The sequence below is a fragment of the Peromyscus californicus genome, unplaced genomic scaffold (genome assembly GCF_007827085.1).
Source record: "Peromyscus californicus insignis strain IS unplaced genomic scaffold, ASM782708v3 Scaffold_9__1_contigs__length_137607984, whole genome shotgun sequence".
Lineage (NCBI taxonomy): Eukaryota > Metazoa > Chordata > Mammalia > Rodentia > Cricetidae > Peromyscus > Peromyscus californicus.
In genome coordinates this window covers 25,043,674-25,051,937 of record NW_026294617.1, presented here as the reverse complement: position 1 = coordinate 25,051,937, position 8,264 = coordinate 25,043,674, and the positions used below count along the sequence as shown (strand labels likewise).

At 33.2% G+C, this 8,264-nt stretch overlaps 1 pseudogene; it reads left to right on the top strand.

The window, feature by feature from the left end:
• The first annotated feature begins 979 nt into the window (after nt 1-979).
• Nucleotides 980-1,406, top strand: LOC128105969 (60S ribosomal protein L29-like; annotated as a pseudogene).
• Nucleotides 1,407-8,264: the final 6,858 nt, after the last annotated feature.

Here is an 8,264-nt window from a genome sequence, read left to right as displayed (position 1 = left end):
ACATCACACATTTGTCCCACTCTTGTAAGTAGCTAAAAGACTCCTAGAATATTGAGGTTAAAAGTTAAAATTTTTATATAAAACTGATCTCTTAAAAAATGAGGAAATAAGGCCGGGCGGTGGTGGCGCACGCCTTTAATCCCAGCACTCGGGAGGCAGAGCCAGGCGGATCTCTGTGAGTTCGAGGCCAGCCTGGGCTACCAAGTGAGTCCCAGGAAAGGCGCAAAGCTACACAGAGAAACCCTGTCTCGAAAAACCAAAAAAAAAAAAAAAAAAAAAAAAAAAAATGAGGAAATAAGAAGAGCTTAGTTTTAGATTTTATGTATCTTTGTCATACTGTCACTATGCCTAGCATGCCAATCAAAACAGGAACTTTTATTTCAGATAAGCAGGAAGCACAGTCTTTGATTATTTTGACTGCAATTAATATATTTTAAAAATAGAAGCCAGGAAATGAATCTTAATTTTCATCCATCGCTTTCACTCTTACTTTTGACATCATTATTGTTAAACTATTATATGAACAGATTTGACATTTCCAGTTACTAACAACTGGATTCCTGTAGTTAACAACAAGGATGATTTCTTGAAACAAAAATGTACAAAGTGTAAAGTCACATTAAAATTACTGTACTAATATGCATCATAAATAATATAAACTCATGTAATATTAATAGTGAGAGCTCAAATAAGCACCAGCAGATGCACACATGTACATAATGTGATATGTTGAATGTAAGTATTTAAAAATCACATAACGAGGCCGTACAGCAGAACTTTGACTTTTTTTATGTTATTAAGAAAAATTTTATTCATTCCACATACCAACCACAAATTCTCCCTCATCCCTGACTTTTGTGATTGTGGAAATGAAGAAGTTAAGTAATTTGATTTTGTGAAACAAACATTAGAAAAATATAAAGGGGCTCTTTCTCTTCCCGTCCCAGGTGCTGTGGAAGCCGCCGGTTACGGTTGTGACATGGACAAGTCCAAGAACCACAGCACACACAACCAATCCCGAAAATGCCACAGAAATGGCATCAAGAACCCTGGGCACAAAGATACAAATCTCTTAAGGGGGTCGACCCCAAGTTCCCGAGGAGCAGGCTCTTTGTGAAGAAGCACAAGAAAGACCTGAAGAAGATGCAGGCAAACAATGCAAAGACAGTGAGCGCATGTGCAGAGGCCATCAAAGCCCCTGTGAAGCCAAAGATACAAAGGACCTCAACAGCAAACTCAGCCGTCTTGCTTTCATTGCCCATCCCAAGCTTGGGAAGCAGATTAGAAGCAACATGGTCAAGGGTCGTAGGTTCTGCCAACCAAAGCCCAAGGCTCAAACCAAGGCAGAGGCCTCAGCTCCAGCTCAGGCTCCCAAAGGTGTCCAGGCCGTTTGGAAGGCCCCATAGAAAAGGTTTCTGTCTGCCAATCTGAAGACAGACAGATGGTGTGACACACTTATACACTGTTTTCAGATGATCAGGACCCTATTCTGTTTTTACAAATAAACCTGAGGCAAGATCTGTTAAAAAGAGGAAAAACAAGCGACACTGGCTCGGCCTGGGAGGAGGGGACTGGCCCTGCCTGGACTGAGTCTGCCAGGTGGATCTCAGTCCGTGGGGAGGCTTTGGATTTAGTGATGTACATAAATAAAATTCTATTGCTGCAATAATAAAGTTGAAAATTATTTACAATGTTATGTTATACAGACCACCGGAAAAAAACAAAAATACTTGCATAAACTTGAAAGGGCTGTACGTATTGCAAATACCTTCAATTTCTCATTAGAACAACATATATGTAATTTCAAAGGCTTTACTCCATTTGTATAGACAGTTTTGTACATGTAAAGGTTTTATGCCTCTTAGCTAATATCTCAAAAACGGAACCATCTATGACCCTGTTCCTTCATGTATAACAAGCAATAGCATTTAGTCTTTCTGAGTTATGCCCTAGGAAATCACAAGATTGTTAGCAGTTATAGGCAATTGTTTTATGGACTACTGTTTGTCTTCCATAATATAAAGCCTACCTGAGACAAATAAAAATATAAATCCATATATATGTATATGGATTTATATATAAGGGTATATACACAACTACACATATATACTCATGCACATGAATATATGTAAATATACATATATGTATGCATTTACTCTTTCTGAGAGTTCATAATAAATAAGATATCTAAGTCACCAGCTTGCTGAAGAGTATTTACTTTTTATTTTCCAGTGGAGAAAACAATCTTCACAGATTTCTATCTTCACTTAAACAATCTTCAAAAATTTCAAAACTTGAAGTGTGAATGTCCTCCCTTGATTCCTGCCCTGCTGACTCCCCTGTTGGTCCCCTCCCCCCACTTCCAAACGATAAGTTTTTATTATCTCGCAATCTGACAAAGACGGAGTTGAGAGACATTCACTCAAAAGACATTTTGAAGCAGTGTTCAGACATACAAATGACATTATACTAACTGATCAGGTTGTATTTGGGAATATATGTACATATTCATATACATATATGCATGCAACAGCAATTATTGGAGAAGCAGACCGTAAGTTTGAAAAAGAGAAAGGAGTACTTTATGGAAGAGTACAGAGGGAGGAAAGGGAAGGGAGAAAATGTTGTAAGTACATGTTATTCTTATTCTTAATTTCCCAGAATGAAGAGTCCTATGTAATGGTCTATTTAATATTGATGTCCTTCCTCTGAGATTGAATCTTACCTCTTGAACTATTCAACTAACTCTGAATAAACTCAGTCTCTTAGACTTTCCATAATTTCACTATGAATTCTATCTTCTTTTTTATTTCTTCTGTAAACTTCCATAAAAGAACTTTTGTTTTCATCAATTATCTGCTAAAAATTGATAGAAGTCCTTCACCAATAATAAAGATAAGGTGAGCATTGAAAACACATTCTCCCACAACTTCCTTCCTAGATAGTCGATGAAATGGAAAAACAGAATCCTAAAATCAATTAAATTGAAAGTTTAGGATATATAATAGGAAAAAATAGAGCAAAACATATATATATCCTGTTTCTTGATAAAACAAACAAACAAAAAAAAAACTCTCATGCACACACTATAACTATACTTGAATGTATGGGGACAAAACAGAGTTCTGGACCAAGATTTTAGGGGACAGTTCTGCTCCAGGACCTAGTATAGCTAAAATATTGCAGTAAATAAAATTATTCTATGATCCTTCTGTGAATAGATCATTTTATTCAATATTTGCAAATTTATTTAAAAGTATCTGCATGTGAACAGTAGAGTGTAAACTGGTTTCTGTACTTTGTTTGTTTGTTTGTTTGTTTATTTGTTTTTCAAGACAGGGTTTTTCTGTGTAGTTTTGGTGCCTGTCCTGGATCTCACTCTGGAGACCAGGCTGGCCTCGAACTCACAGATAACCACCTGGCTCTGCCTCCTGAGTGCTGGGATTAAAGGCGTGTGACACCGCAGGCTGGCTAATAGTTAGCTTTTTTAAGATGCTTTCTTTTATGTACTCTGCATGATAAACACCTCATTTGTAATGTTTTAACTGAAAATAAATCAGTTACATACTTTACAAAACATATTTTTCTGTTTTCCAGATTTCAAGATTTCAGTGTCTGCCAAATTTGTTTTAATTTGATGTAAACAATACAATTCGCTGCTTTTCTTATAAAATAGTAGTCTGTTTTGAAGGAAAACATAGTGCTTTTGAATTGTACGCTGGTGTGCTTGCCATACCATAATACGGAATGTGGTCCTTAACTGTTAGAGCTTTGAAGATTACTTTTCATTGCATATAAGATTTAAAAATCTCATAAGAATGTTGTAATACTGTGTAATGTTAATACACAAGTGAAAAACAAAATTCTGTTACTTAATAATAAAAGAGTAAATTTGTGTTTTTATTGTGCAGTAACAGTCATTGAAGTTCCACTGATAATACCCAGAAGTTCTTTATTCATAAATATCTGGTGTCACACTTTTCAAGGTGGAATAGCTCACAGTGACTTCAAGAAGATATTATTTATTCTGAAACTATATGTAACAGCATTTATTTACAAAGCAGGAGGTATAATTTAATAAAAGAGATTTTGTTTTATATTGTTGCCCTAACCAGTCATCATGATAATAATCTTATGGATAGTTTAACAAGAAAATTAACTTCCTTGATCCAGGAAGTAATTATATTGTGTGAAGAATAAGAATACCATGTAGAGGTCCAAATAACAGTTGACCTATGAAAGCTATAGTTCCTTTTGGATGAGAATCTAGGGCATATGAGAAGATGGAATTGTGAGAATCTTGGCTCTTCCAAATGTACTGTGTTTTACTCAGCTTAATGTGAATAGCAAACCTTTCTGTGGTTTCCAACAATGCCTTCTGGGATATGTTCTAGGATGGCTATGTAAAATATCTCACAGATGCTTTATTCCATTAACATTTGCAAAATTTGGGCTTCATCCTCAAGAGCCTTCTGTTTTGTTTAGGGCAAGATAGGGTAAATGTTGGAGCAATCTCATTAGCATCAAAAAATACCAAGTTGATCAGATAGTAATTCAAAAGCAAACACACATGGTCCTGTTACAGAGTTACCTAGAATTTATTCTGATGCTCAACTGGTAAAAACCATGCTCTTCAATTATATGTTCAATTCAGTTTTTTCTTTCTCTTTAAAAATTATAATTTCTCTTATTTTTAAATATAGCAAAATCTAAATTATTCATTTTACACATTGCCAATACATTTCACTTAATTGGTTTCTGTTTTCTAAGAAAAGATTGTTTTGTCATTGGAGTAAATGAAGCACATCATCTAAGTATTTCCATCCTATGCTAATTAAGTATTTTCTCAAGGAACTGTGTTTTCATTGGGTCAATTTTATTAATATCAACTCAATGAAATGACAAGAATAAAACAAGCTTTTTGTGTCAACATAAATATTGAAACAGATTATCCTTGAGTTTTTGCTTCCTGTAACCATCATGTATTTGGCACTTAAACTCATGAAAATCAAATAGTTCTCACTCACATTTCAGATTCCACATATAACCAAACGAAGCATCATTAAAATAAGCTAAGTTATATAACCACATAGTTTTAAAAACACTGCTTTCTTTGCTTTCATCTGTAGATATATCTGATGGAAGATATCATCTTGTAGTTTTAGTGCACTTCTATGTAGCGGTAAAGTAATGAAGCCCAAGTCCCTTAATTTGGCCAGTTACAATTGCATGAAATCCATACATCACCAGTGATCTACTTCTTCTGGAAAGAAATTAATGTATGATATAAATATCTTTATACTTAACAGAGAAAACTCAGATGATGTGCCTAACATATTTCTTAGTAAATAATATGATCCTAATGGTAGTAAACTGTGCAGATAACATATTTCAACTGAGCACACATTTTAATTTCTATATGCATTTTCAAAAATAGATACTAACTTGAAATGAAACTGAAGTTTAATTTATTAGGTTTCAATGTTCATTTTTTGTTGTTTTTAAAATTATAATGAATTCTTCTAGAATTTCAAAGAATACATTTTTTCTTTCTCTTTTCCCAATTGCTCACATATTCCCCTCCACCCAAAAACACAACTTTTGGTGGTGTTGATCAACTTCTGAGTATGGGAGCTGATCTAGAGTGTTGTTGATATATCCAGAGTCACTCCATAGATGAAAAGTAATTTTTCTTTTCCCAGGAGCTATTAGTTGTGAACAGCTTCTTGACTTGGGTGGGACTTTGTGTCTACTTCCTTATCTGCATGTGATCCTTAAGTAGTAACAACATAACATACATAGTTTATAAACTATTCTACAGTTTACTGCCTGCTCAAACATTTATCCATGCCTGAGTGTGGTAGGTGTGGCAGTGCTTTTGTTTTATAGAATCCCCATTTGAAATTGGTAGGTAAAAATATATAATCAGAATCTAACTTAATAACAGAATGACTCATTGTTTCTTAATATATATCAATCTTATTTTCTTTAAATACTTTCAGTAAGCATTTTCTATAGTGAGTGTTACTTATTCAGATTTTATTGCTAGGCCTTATTTGTTTTTTATTTTTCTTTGTTAATGCATAAAATTCATATGTTTAGGTGTCTTGAGGTACATGGTAGAAAATTTAGGTACATGCTACTCTTTTACAAATATTAGATCAAATACTTGTCTACCAACATTCATCCAGTGTACACTTTTAGCATCTTCATAAAAATCAAGGTGTGTGGATTTATGTCTGTGTCTTCAATTTGATTCCATTGATCACTGTATCTGTTTTTATGCCAATGCCATGATGTTTTCATTACCATAGCACAGTAGTACAATTTGAGATGAGGGACGGTGATACCTCCAGCAGTTCTTTTATTATTCAGGATTTTTTTAACCATTCCTGTTTTTTTTTTTTTTTTTAATGTTTTCATCTCTAGCTGAAGTTGTAGTTTCACATTCTGTGAAGAATTGTGTCAGTATTTTGATGGAGTCTGCATTGAATTTGTAGATTTATTTTAGTTTTAGGATGGTCATTTTTAAAATATTAACTCTATTGATTGATTCATGACCATAGGAGAACTTCCCATCTTCTGATGTCTTTCTTAATCAGTATCTTAAATTTTTTTTTATCATACTAGATTTTTACTCGATTGGTTAGAATTACTCAAAAATATTTTACATCTTTTGAGGCTGTTGTGATTTCTTTTTCAGTTCGTAATTTGTATATAGGGACACTATTTATTTTTATGTGTTAATTTTGTATCCTACTACTTTCCTGAAAGTGTTTATCAGCTGTAGAAGTTTTCTGGTGGACTTTTCAATAATTTATGTTTACTATCATATCATCTGTAAATGATACTTTAACTTCTAATTTCCTAAGTGTATTATCTTAATCTCATTCAGTTGTCTTATTTCACTAAGATTTCATGTTATATTGAATAGGTATGGAGAGAATGAACAACCTTGTCTTGTTCCTGACTTTAGTGGAAATAATTTTAGTTTCTCACTAGTTAGGATATTGTTGTATGTAGGCTTGATGTAAACTGCCTTAATTATGCTGAGGTACATCTCTTGCATCCTTGGCATTTTCAGTATTTACACTACAAATGAATGTTCTATTTTGTCAAAGACCTTTTCTGCTTCTAATGAAATAATCATGTTTTTAGCCTTCAATATGCTGTTTTGTAAAAGACAGGTACCCTGCAAACAGCCCATGTTAAGATTAGGAACACTACCTTACAGGTTGTAGAGCAGGTCAATAAACCCCCAAATAATAACCCATTCAGATCATTAAATTAAGCAGGTAAGTTGATTGCAGATGAACAAATCCACTTAGGACCAAGTATCATTTCATCAACATCCCAAGACCTTTCTGCCCACTTCTAATAGAGTAATGATGACAATGAAAAGTTCTATACACAGAGTGAGTAACTTTTTCACAAGTTGTGCAAATACTAACACAAGAACACCAAAACAACAACAGAGACAAGCAAAACCAACAAAATAAGAAAGATGAGAATAATGAACCCAAAGGCATAAAAATTTATAAAATTCATGGGGCATATCCCAAATTTGAAAGTCACGATAGAACAGATGCAGAGTACAAGAAAATGAGAATAAAAAAGTTCGTATTATTTTATATAATTTTTATTTCTCACTAATTCAACAAAGTGAGACAATAAAATAAGAGTGAAAGAAAAATCTTGGAGATGAAAAATCATTGCATAAATTGATGAAGAAGGATCATGTTGTAAGACAGATCATATGCTATGCTCTATTTCTTTTAATATTATTAAAGATGCATATCGCATATCTTCTCTGATCACAATAAATAAATCTAGAAATCAAAAGTAAATAGGACTGAGGAAATTATGTCAACACATAGACATTAATAAATGAGCTTTTAATCAATTGGTGATTGAATGGAATATAAAAAAATCATGGATAAATGAAAAATGGAAATCTCAAATATCAAAACCTATGGGGAATACCCTGAACTGCACTGAAAATAAAGTTCATATCAAGAAGTAGTAATATAAAAAGAGAAGGAGTAGAAATATTTTTATATTTAAAGAAAAACCTTATGGCATATGCAAGGAATCATAAAGCAAACACAAACCTAACAGAATTTGTAGAAGAAAAGTATTAAATATGAGTAGTATTAGAATTTAAGAACAGTTATTTCAAAATGTGAGAAATTGTTGAAAACTCTACACCAACAAATTTGAAATCTTACAATAAATTCATCATTTTTTGCTGCACTCCATTAATC